This window comes from Bufo gargarizans, chromosome 2 (genome assembly GCF_014858855.1).
Source record: "Bufo gargarizans isolate SCDJY-AF-19 chromosome 2, ASM1485885v1, whole genome shotgun sequence".
NCBI classification, from domain to species: Eukaryota; Metazoa; Chordata; class Amphibia; order Anura; family Bufonidae; genus Bufo; species Bufo gargarizans.
Window position 1 is genome coordinate 282865509 of NC_058081.1, and position 11913 is coordinate 282877421.

The following is an 11913-nucleotide window of genomic DNA, read 5'->3' on the forward strand; positions in this document are numbered from 1 at the left end:
TGGGTAAAGCGTAGCACAATAAGATTATCTGAGCTACGCAAACAGTTTACAAATGTTCAACCGACAAACTGCTAAGGTACATTGGCAAGTGTCCATTAGGCAGCTGCTATATCTATTCTTTTCCATTAGTCCACCCGAAAAGAATATTTGTTGGTCAACATTTACCACTTTGGCTGCACCTCAATTGTGGTGTAATGTGCACCAAAAGTTGTTGAATTTTGGCACATCTCATTACAACAGGATTAGTAAACCTGCCCTATTGACTTTGTAAATCCTCAGCACTAGGGTGGATTGATAAATAGTAAGAAGTATATAATTTATAAGGGAGTCATAATTTTTCATTTTGAATGCTAAGACACCTAAATTATATTATAATTATAATAATTGACAATTAATGAAATATGTGCACAGTCCAAAATAAATATAGTCGCCAATAATTTTAATTTACAAGTGAATATGGAGACCCATTACTCTTTCAGTGATTTGATTTGTATGCAATGCTTGTGTATTTATACAAAATGAACACTATACACAGTGTTAGTACTTTATAAATGCTGGATGGATAGGTATGTGAATTTTTTTTCATCAAATGATAAGGTTATCGCAATCAAAAGTAAAGCAAGGAGAGAAAAATAAATCACATAATAATCAGTACTTAAAAGACACAATACACTACTCATAGATAGAGGAGATGAACACACCAGCAGTCTTCAATCAAGCTACAAACAGAAAATACACGGCAGGAGATTTAGAAGAACTCAAAATTTCTTGGAACATGCAGTTTTCAATTTCATAGAAAAGGTCTTTCTGCACAGAAAAATATTATTCATATCTTAATGATTATTAGCTAATAGCTAATATGTCCCAAATCAATTAATAAAAATTAGTTAAGCACTAGGCAACTGTGTCATCTAAAGTGCCTTTAAATGGGTTCTGAATGTGTATGTTAATTGAATGATTTTCCTAAATTATGACGTAAAGTCATGATTTTATGAAAGACATGGAGGCGAGTATTGCTTAACCCTTTCTTTACTGAACCACACAGCAGCAAAGAAATTCAATAACATAATCATCCAATGGGCAAATAGCTCCTCCTCCTAGCCACAGTATAAAGGGAAGTCCTCTCAAGTCCTTCTTCCTCTTTCTTTGTCTTCACAACATCTCCATCCAACCAAAACTGTAACATCCGGAACCGATCAACTCCAACGTAGAGCCAAACTTATGCTCATAAGCCGGGAACTGCCTTCCATCGGAATGTGAACAGCATCAACCTTAAAAAGAAACAAAACAGGTAATAGCACATGTAACGCAATAAAGCGTCTATATCTTCAAACAGTTATAAATAATGAAATAAATAATCAAATAATCGTAAAACATCAGAATATCTTTAATGTAGCAGAATAACCCTGGGGGTGGGAAAATAAATAAAACATGGGAGGGGCAATACTCGCCTCCGTGTCTTTCATAAAATCATTAAATTTTATGTCAAGACACTGAAGCTCCTATTGCTAGTTTAAAGCCGATTTACAATAGAAGCGAAAACATGAGGGTCTGGCCTAAAATAAAATTCCTTAAAAGTGGAGAGTCGAGACCAGTCCGCCAACTTCATGACAGCCTCCAAGCGTGCCCCAGATATAGCCAAAGAAGTGGCAGAAGCCCCCCGAATGGAGTGTGCAGTAAAAAAAGAAGTGTCTATACCCGAGAGAGACAAAATCCATTTTACCCATCGTGACAGAGTGACAGCAGAAACCGGAGCATATGGACTACGGAAAGAGATAAACAACTGTGAGGCCGAGGGAGATCGCAAGGACCTAGTCCTGGACTAATACTCCTTCAGACATGTGACCGGACAGAGCGCCACAGATGAAGGAAACGTAGGATAAGACACCAACGTGATATTGGTCTTTGTACGTCGCAAAATGTTAAATGTCACTTCCTCCGAAGTAAATGACCGAGCGTCATGATCCAACGCTCGGACGTCAGAAACCCTCTTGCAGGAAATAAGGCAAAAGAGAGTAACCAACTTGGCAGACAACTGGCAAAGCGACAGTTCCTCATTGGACTGCCAAGCTGAAAGGAACGACAAAACCGTGGATACGTCCCAAGAGCTTGTAAAGCGAGGTCTAGGGGGCCAAGTGAGGTGGGACCCCTTAAGCAACCTACACACCAGAGGGTGACGCCCAGCAGGGCAACCCTCAAACCCCCTATGTCCAGAGGAAATAGCCGATCTAAACATGTTGATAGTGCGGTAGGCCTTACCTTCCTCATAAAGGGAAGTGAGGAACTGAACTACATCATGCACAGCTGCCGTAGTGGGATCCAGGTTCCGAAGGAGGCACCAACCAGACCAAGACTGCCAAGCTACTCGATAGGCTCTTCTGGTTCCCAGGGCCCACGCGCTCTCCAACAGGAACTTAGCCATTTCCGAAAGTCCTTCGGTCTGCCAGGACACCCCGACACTCTGCAGGCTAGCAGACGCAGCGAACCCTCCAGCACCAGCGGATGTGGCTGATTCAGTGGATCCAGTAGGAGAGACGGATGGATAGGAAGCAACAGGGGCACTTCCACCAGTAACTCCAACAGTTGGAACCACAACTGAGTGCTCCAGAAAGGAAGTACCAGGACCAGCTCCGAGGCCTGAAGACGTATCTTGGCTAGAATCTGTGGAATCAGAGAAAACGGCGGAAAAGCATACATCATGTCGTCTGACCATTGTTGAAGAAAAGCTTCCACCGCCTCTGCAGCCGGGTCCGGTCTCCAACTGAAATACCTGGGGAGTTAGGCGTTCAAGCGAGATGCAAATAGGTCGATCGAAAACGGGCCCCAACAGGACGCAATGGTGGAGAAGATTTCCACATCTAATCTCCAGTCGCTGGCATCCGAAATGTAGCGTGAGTTCCAGTCGGCCAACGTGTTGTGTAGACCAGGCAGGTATTCCGCCACCATCGAAATGTTGTTAGTCAGGCAATAATCCCAGAAGTCCTTCGCCAAGTGTGTCAACATCGTGGAACGGGTACCTGATTCCCGACGCATGTGGCAGGGTATCAAGTCCATTACGAATTATAAGAGTTCGTTATTACCTGTTCTATCAACACTGGAAATTCTTTCTCTCCTGATGACCTCAATCATTTTTTTTGCACGATTTGACAAAGACAATGAGCTGCCTATCATCAAATTTGACCAGCAAGAGGCTCCATCATGTTCCCTGATGCTGAGAGCACATGAGGTAGAATGGGTCTTAAACCACATTAATCCCCACAAAGCAGCTGGCCCTGATGAAGTTCCTGGAAAAGTCTTAAAAAACTGTGCTAAACAGCTGAAAACAGTGTTTACCAGTATATTTAACAGCTCACTAGAGCAGGCCATTGTCCCCACTTGCATGAAGTCCTCCACAATTGTCCCAATTCCAAAACAGGTCGGGGTGAAGACCTTAAGTGATTATCGCCCGGTGGCTCTCACTCCTATTGCTATGAAGTGCTTCGAACAACTTGTCCTCAGGCACATGAAGAGCAAGATCTGCACCTCCATGGAGCATTACCAGTTTGCTTACATAGCACATAGGTCAACTGAGGATGCTGTCTCACTTACCCTTCACACTGCGCTGTCACACCTGGAGCAGAGAGACAGCTATGTGCGGATGCTGTACATTGATTACAGCTCTGCCTTTAACACCATCCCTCCCAACAAGTTGGCAACAAAACTGAACAACTTGGGTCTCAGCTCACACCTGTGCAACTGGATACTGGATTTTCTTACAAATAGACCACAAATCATACGCATGGGAAAGCACTTTTCTTCATCCTTAACACTAAACACTGGGGTACTGCAAGGCTGTGTTTTGAGCCCTCTCCTTTACTCCCTCTTCACAAATGACTGTAAACCTATTCACAATACCAATACCATTATAAAATTTGCAGATGACACGACCGTGATAGGCCTAATCTCCAACAATGATGAAACAGCCTATAGGAAAGAGGTTGATATCCTAGAGAGATTGAGTAAGAACAACAACCTCATACTCAATACCAAGAAAACAAAGGAGCTAATTCTGGATTTTAGGAAGAAGAAACAAAATGGACACCATCCCATTAGCATTAATGGTGGAAACAAGGAGATAGTTCAAAGTTTCAGATTCTTGGGAGTTCATATTAGTCAGGACCTGTCATGGATAAAAAAACACAACAGAAATTACCAAAAAAGGCCTTCAGAGGCTTTATTTTCTGAGGAGTCTGAAGAAAGCACAACTCCCAAAACAGCTGCTTGTCAATTTTTACAAGTGCACCATAGAATCTGTTATCACATACTGCATTACAGTGTGGTACTCCGGCTGCTCTTCTGAGGACAAGAAGACCCTCAAGCGCATCATCAGAATGGCTGGCAGAATCACTGGTACTCAGTTACCATCATTGGATGACATCTTCACTGCTCGCTGCAGCAACAGGGCAAAAATTATCTGCGGGGATCCAACTCACTCCGGCCACAGCCTTTTCATTCCCCTACCCTCTGGTAGGCGTCTTAAAGCCCTACATGCCCGCACCACTAGGCTGAAGAACAGCTTTTACCCCAAAGCAATCAGTCTCCTAAATGCTCTGAGATTATTGCCCCTTCCTAGGATAGAAACTACCACAGACTGAAAGTGACTGCTGCATTCATGAACCCATGATGACCTCTTGTCTGCAGTGGTGTCTGAATCAGTGTGTGTATATATACTCACAAGCACTTCCAACTGTGCTCTTGCTATATATATGCTGTGAACTGTGAATAGTAATGCCTTCTAGTGCAATGTTTTGTTTTTTTCTAGTGTAATGCTTAAGTTTAAGTTGTCAGTTCTAGTTTAAATGTCAGTTCTTGTTCCTCTGTCCATGGCATCTAGGATTGCTCCAAACAACATTTCACTGTATTGTACATTGTATTACATTGTATTGTACAGTGACAATAAAGGCATCTAATCTTATCTTACCTCCCATGGAGTTGATGTAACGGACAGCCAAGACATTGTCCATCCGAAGATGAATACATGCCCTGACTTTCCTTCTGGTGAAGCTGCAAATCACAAAGGAACCGCCAGTAGCTCCAGAGCGTTGATATGTGAATGGGACTCCACTGCCGACCAAGGGCCTCCTGTGGAAACACCCTCGCAGTGGGTGCCCCAGTCGTGGAGGCTGGCGTTCGACTGCACGACAATATCCGGACGTGGACCGGACAGGGCTCTGCCGTTCCAAGCGTAAAGGTTGCCAATCCACCACTCCAATTCATCCCTTGTTTCCGAGTCCAAGGAGATCAGATCTGCATAAGACACACCGGCTTGCAGGTGAGTGATCTTGAGGCGCTGCAGGGCTCGATAGTGCAGTGGCGCCGGGAATATCACCTGAATGGAAGATGACAGAAGACCTATAACTCGGGCCAGATGTCGAAGCGAAATCTGTGGTAAGGTTAGGGTGCGCCTTAATTCCTTGCGGATCGACCGCACCTTCGCTGGAGGAAGGCTGAGGGTCAAGGAGACGGAGTCCACCATGAACCCGAGGAACTCCATGGTTTGGGAAGGAGTAAGACAGGATTTTTCGCGGTTGACTATGAAGCCCAGGGCGGATATGAGCTGAACCGACATCTGAAGGTGTGATTGGAGAGAAACACGGTCCTCTGCATGATCAGAATGTCGTCCAGATAAACTATAAGTCTCACCCCCCCGATAACGGAGCCATGCCACTACTGGACGCATAAACACCATGGGGCGGACGAGAGTCCGAAAGGAAGGCACGTGAAGCGCCAAACAGCCCCTTGCCATTGAAACCGAAGTAGATCCCTGGAAGAAGGCGCTATCGGGACTGTCAAGTACGCATCCTTGAGGTCTAGCTTGGCCATCCAGTCGCCCGGGAGATGCATGTCCCTCAGCAAGTGGATGCCCTCTATCTTGAAGTGACGATACCTGACTAAGGCATTGAGAGCCTTGAGGTTGATGACGGGACGAAGTTGGCCTCCTTTTTTCTCCAACAATAAAATGTTGCTGATCACTCAGACATGATCGTGAGGGGCTGGCTCTATAGCCCTTTTGTGCAATAAAGCCTGTAACTCTGTGTCTATGAGACGTTGCGATTCCTGGGACCTGACCACGGGATGAATCGGAGACGCGATTGAAGGAGGTCCCACCAGCTCTATGTAAAAAACCCGAATCGTGGCCAACACCCAGGGGTCATTGGTAATGGACGCCCACGCATGAATAAAATGTTGGAGTCTGCCCCCGACACAATTGTCCGAAAAAAGGGGATGGGGAAGGATACTTACCAAAGGGTCGTCTGACGTTTGGATTTCCTCTGTATGGTCTCCCCCGTCCTGTAGCACCACGGGATGGGAAAAAGGAGAGTTGGTGTCTCTGTTTTTGAGCTTGCGAACGGTAAGACGAGAAGGAGCCTCGACCCGCACCTCGGGTCTGAAATAAGGAGCGGCCGGACAGACGGCCCCTAGCACTGCCGGCCCTGGAGGAAACCCTACTTCTGAAGACCCTGCGCATAGAAGCCTGAGCTTTTTCCAGGGTGGTAAAGGTACCAACAAATTTCCCGAGTTCCTTGATGAAAGGATCACCAAAGAGGTACCCTTGGGCATCCTTCCCTGACTTTTGCTCCTGAGGAAGAATTTTTTTTTATGTACACCCCGAAACGCGTTGAGCCCTATTAAATAAAGAAAATGAAGATGAGCCTGGTATGGATGTGTACGGACTTCGACCTCTGATATATCATAAATGAACCTGGCCGGGGGATACTGTCTCAGGTATTGTAATACCATACCTGTTTGACATTCCCCCAGTGAAGTGAGTAAGAATCAATTAGTTTCACATTGCATGTCCATTCAAGAATTGGCGTGATTTCTTTAAGTGACCTTGGCCGGGGGGTACTGTCTTAGGCAAATGCATGCTGGTTTGACAGCCCCTCAGTGAAGTGAGTAGGAATGCTCACAGTTTTGATGCTTTTTTAATGCAAATTTGCAACATTTTATTGATTTTTTTATTATTAATGTTTGTGGGGATTAGGCGCTTTCTTGTGTAATTTTAAATTAATTAAGAAGGTCAAGACCATTATAGACCAAAAATCTTACACGTATTTTTTCCTGTGAAGAGCCATATTGGTCAGCTTAGGCTCGATTTTCATTAAAATAGCCTTGCGACGCTCAATAGCTAGGGAAGTATTTGCATTTCCTGCCATGCAAATGGCTCTTTGGGCCCAACCACGGAGTTCTTCCGGGTCGACCTGCTGACCCTCCGCTTTGGCAGATTCCGCCAAATCAAAAATTTTTGCAAGGGGCCCCATAATTTCCAGTAACTTGTCCTGACAAGCTTTGAGAGCCGAGTCTAGGCCTCTCCGGGGGCTAAACCCCGATTTGGACATAAATTGGACCATCTTTGGGTCCACGACCGGCGTCTCGCACAACTTATTGGGTATAGCCGGACGAGGGCATTCAGCCCGGAGTTTGTTCCGTGCCTCCTTACTAAGGGGCTTACGGACCATGGACTCCAAATAACTGGTCACATGCGGGGCCAGTAGCCATTCTGCGGACCTAGGGTGATGCAGGGAGTCTGGGTCGAATAACGGATCACCCGTAGGATCCATAAGGGAAACGGTCTGACTTGGAGGTTCCGCCTCAGATAGTCGCTGGGGCAATGGCGAAAAAGACACAGATGGTCTTTGGGTAGGTGACATATCAATGTCTAAATCCTCGGAATCGTGATGAGATTCCATCAATGCCTCCTCATCAGACCCTCTCATAGAGTCAGAATCGGACTCGGGTTGGGACCGGGCTGATTTCCAATGCCGCGGTCTTTCTGCCTGGCGCGGACAGGCTATCTTGCGCGGCCTAAGTGTGCTGTCATTGGATGGGACTACACCATCATTCACATCACTTCTGGAGGCAATTGGGGCTGGTACAGGAATTGGGTTAGGGGCCAAACTAGAAGATGGGTTGGCAATCAATACCTGGGAGATGGAATGTGTCAACACTGAAGACATAGACCCCATGGCAGAAATAATGGCATCAGAGATCGACTTTTGCAGAGCCAGGGCCTGCGTCTCAGAAGATATAGGCACTATTCCCCCTGATAACGGCACAATCCCCAGATTTGGGGAAGGGGAGGGGTTGTCCCCTTGACAAGGGGTCCCCTGGGCCGAAGGTGTTGCCTTCTGGGACATGATGGATGTTCAGATGCCCCACTGTTAGCAATGTAATAGGTTTGCAGTGCAATCAGCTATGCCCCTGGAGCAGATGCACTGATAATAAGCCAAGGGGGTATAAAAAACGCTGTGCCTAATCTAAAAAAAACTAACCGAATACTAAACTAAGCAGGGTTAGTCACCCTGCATCACCTGTGGAGAGAAACGCAGGCAGTGTTAGCTGTATAGAGGCCGCCCACCGAATGAAATAAGCGGTGCGGCCCTCCTAAGATGGCGCCCAAAATCCTGCAAGATTATGGGCGCCGGCAGGAACTACTGGAATCAGCCAGCAAGATGGCGCCCGAGATCCCACGAATAACCGCGAGATCTCGGGCGCGACAGTGAAGCGGTGAACAGAGAAAGAAACTCCGAATAGAATATAGGGTAAGGAAAAAGGCCGCAAGTGGGAGAGAACGAACGCAATCAGTGCCTACAAGGGGAAGAAAAACCAAAACCGATCCCCACACAAAACAATACATATATATATATATAGCTATTCCCAGCAAGAAATAAGGCTATAAAGCCTATGGGAATAAAGCAAATAAACGCAAATAAGAATAACACAACAATAACCCACAAACGATAAAATTTAACCCCACCAGCACCTGCAGGCAGGTGAGTGAGGTACTTAACTGAGTGGCAGCAGCAAAAGAAAGAGGAAGAAGGACTTGAGAGGACTTCCCTTTATACTGTGGCTAGGAGGAGAGGCTATTCGCCCATTGGATGATTATGTTATTGAATTTCTTTGCTGCTGTGTGGTTCAGTAAAGAAAGGATTAAGCAATAGGAGCCTCCGTGTCTTGACATAAAATTAAGATTAGCGTTTATTATAAAAAATTATTTTAAAAAATTGTACATATACGTATAATTTTATGTATGTTTATATATACTTTGTAATTCAATACTTTACCATTCAGATGATTTCTGTTTGCTATCAGTGGGCATGGGCATCGGAGTACTCACTCATAAGCTGTTTGGGGCCATTGCCACCTGCTTCCTGGTGCTTGCTCCCTTAGGATGCAAGCTCTCTGCCCAGCTCTTAGAAAGCAACTGTCTCAACAAAATGCATGGCGATTTGCAGACAGCATGTTATAGAGCAGGAGAAGCTGAGCAGAGTGATATATAGTTTTGTGCGTAAAGATTCAGCAAAACATTTAATTTATACTTGTAAATCTTTGCTCTTTCTGATTTATTTGTTCATTGGGGAGGGATTATCAGTGATTGACAACTATCTCTGTATACATACTTACACAGAGAATACTATTAATCACTGTAGTGATTGTAGTAGAAGTAGTATTGAGCGAAGTAGCATTTGGTCCGAAGTTTAAGAAAACTTTGATTCGCCACTGTGACAGATCCATCTGTATAGACCTATATTGCTGGTTCGTCTGTTTGCCCTAATTTCACTGGATTTCCTGTCCGTATGCCCCTGTTCGTGTGTTTCCCCACATACCGATTGGAACTACTGAACGGACGGCCACCCAGGAGAGGAGTGTGCTGCTAGTTAACCCAAATGGCCTCCTTGTTCACAAAGGACTTGAACCAACTTGACCTCCTGGTCTAATTCGTGCCATTGTGGGATGCTAAATGTCTGTGTATTGAAAAGGGTTGTGACATTGTGTGTGTAAATGGTGATGTCTGTTCTGTTGTCCCCACATGTGTATTGGTGATTTCCCTCTGTCTTGGGAGATAATTGGATTATTCCTCGGGTGTCGCCAGGGCAGAGAGGAGAAAACCATAATGCATTGTGGGGATGTATTGTCTCTGTAGTGCTGCATGTCTGTCCTGTGTCACAGTCTCCATTCTGGGCCCCTAGGGGCGTGTCCACCAGATGGGGACCTGCATTAAAATGGGCGGGTAGCCCTCAATAAATCATTCCCTGTTTGACTTTCAAGACGGAGCTTGGTCTCGTTTATGGAGGGATTTATTATTGGGACAGCGCTTTCGTATATTGCTAGCTGTGGAAGGAGTTCGACTGAATTGCTGATCGGGAGTTGCCACGTTCTTATGCTCCATTCGGGGGTTTGATGATCGGCTGGATTAAAAACTGCATTCCTGGAGAAAGGGGCTTATTCACTAACCAGCGGCGTCATCTACCTGGCGGTGAGTGTCGTAACAGCCACAAATCCAAATTTCCTTGCGCGTCGCAGTAACAAATCAGTTTTTCCTAAAATGGTGGCTGCACGTGTTACAAAGTGAAAGTAAGGAGCCTGACAATGCAATATCACCCATAATGCCATGCAATCAGCCAATCTGTAGATAGCCATCTTCTGTAATATCACAGCCCTATGAAACCCTCATCCCATGCGGTCACCACCATTGTCCTGTGAGCTGAGCAAAGGGAGAGACATGGCATAAGCTCATGCACTAGGGACAGCGTTGCTAAAAACTATAATAGAAGAGGGAGTGTGCAGGGAGACTTATTGTGCGTCAGATTAATTTTTTCATTCCTACATTAACTTATTCTTACATCAGCCATAAACTAAGATATGTCATTCAATACCAATAAAATGGAAGCCTTTATTGAAGGATGCTGTATGCTTTTCTTTTTTTTGTTTAGCTACAGGTTAGCTAGGAATGTTAGTGGCCTTTACAATGATGTGCACATCCATATATGTTAACTACCTGTCATTCTGACGCACAGTAACTGTTTTGCTACCAGAAAGGACTAGATATGCATGTTGCTGCACTACACAGACTGTCCCTAAAGTTTAATTGCAGTCCGGGATAGACCTGAAGCAAATCTTTTGGAAACATTTGGCGAAGCAACCGAATCAAATTTTTGAAACCTTTGCTCACCTGTAATTCATAGCATTTTCTGTGTAAGTCTGTATACATAGATAGTTGTTAGTCATTGATCGATACAGTTTCTCACAAAAGTGAGTACACCACTCACATTTTTGTAAATATTTTATATATTTTCATTGGACAACACTGAAGATAGGATACTTTGATACAATGTAAAGTAGTCAGTATATAGCTTGCATAACAGTGTAAATTTGGTGTGCCCTCAAAATAACTAAAAATAAAGCCATTAATGTCTAAACTGCTAGCAACAAAAGTGTGTACCCCTAAGTAAAAAATCGCCAAATTGTGTCCAAAGTGTCAATATTTTGTGTGGCCACCATTCTTTTCTTCCCAGCACTGCCTTAACTCTCTTGGGCATAGAGTTCACTAGAGCTTCACAGGTTGCCACTGGAATCCTCTTCCACTCCTCCATTACGACATTAGAGAGCTATTGGATGTTAGAGACCTTGCACTCCTCCACCTTCTGTTTGAGGATGACCCATAGATGCTTAATATGGTTTAGGTCTGGAGACATGCTTAGTCAGTCCAGGACCTTTACCCTCAGTTTCTTTAGCAAGGTAGTGGTCATCTTGGATGTGTGTTTGGGTTAGTTTTCATGTTGAAATACTACCCTACAGCCCAGTTTCCAAAGGGAGGGGATCATGCTCTGCTTCATTATGTCACAGTACATGTTGGCATGCTTTTTTTCCTTAATTAACTAAAGCTCCCCACAGCCGGCAGCACTCATGACACTCCCACCACCATGCTTGACTATAAGCATAACACACTTGTCTTTGTACTCCTCACCTGGCTGCCACCACAGAAGCTTGACACCATCTAAAACAAATAAGTTTATTTTGTTCTCAACACACCACAGGACATGGTTCCAGTAATCCATGTCCTTAGTCCACTTGTCTTCAGCAAACTGT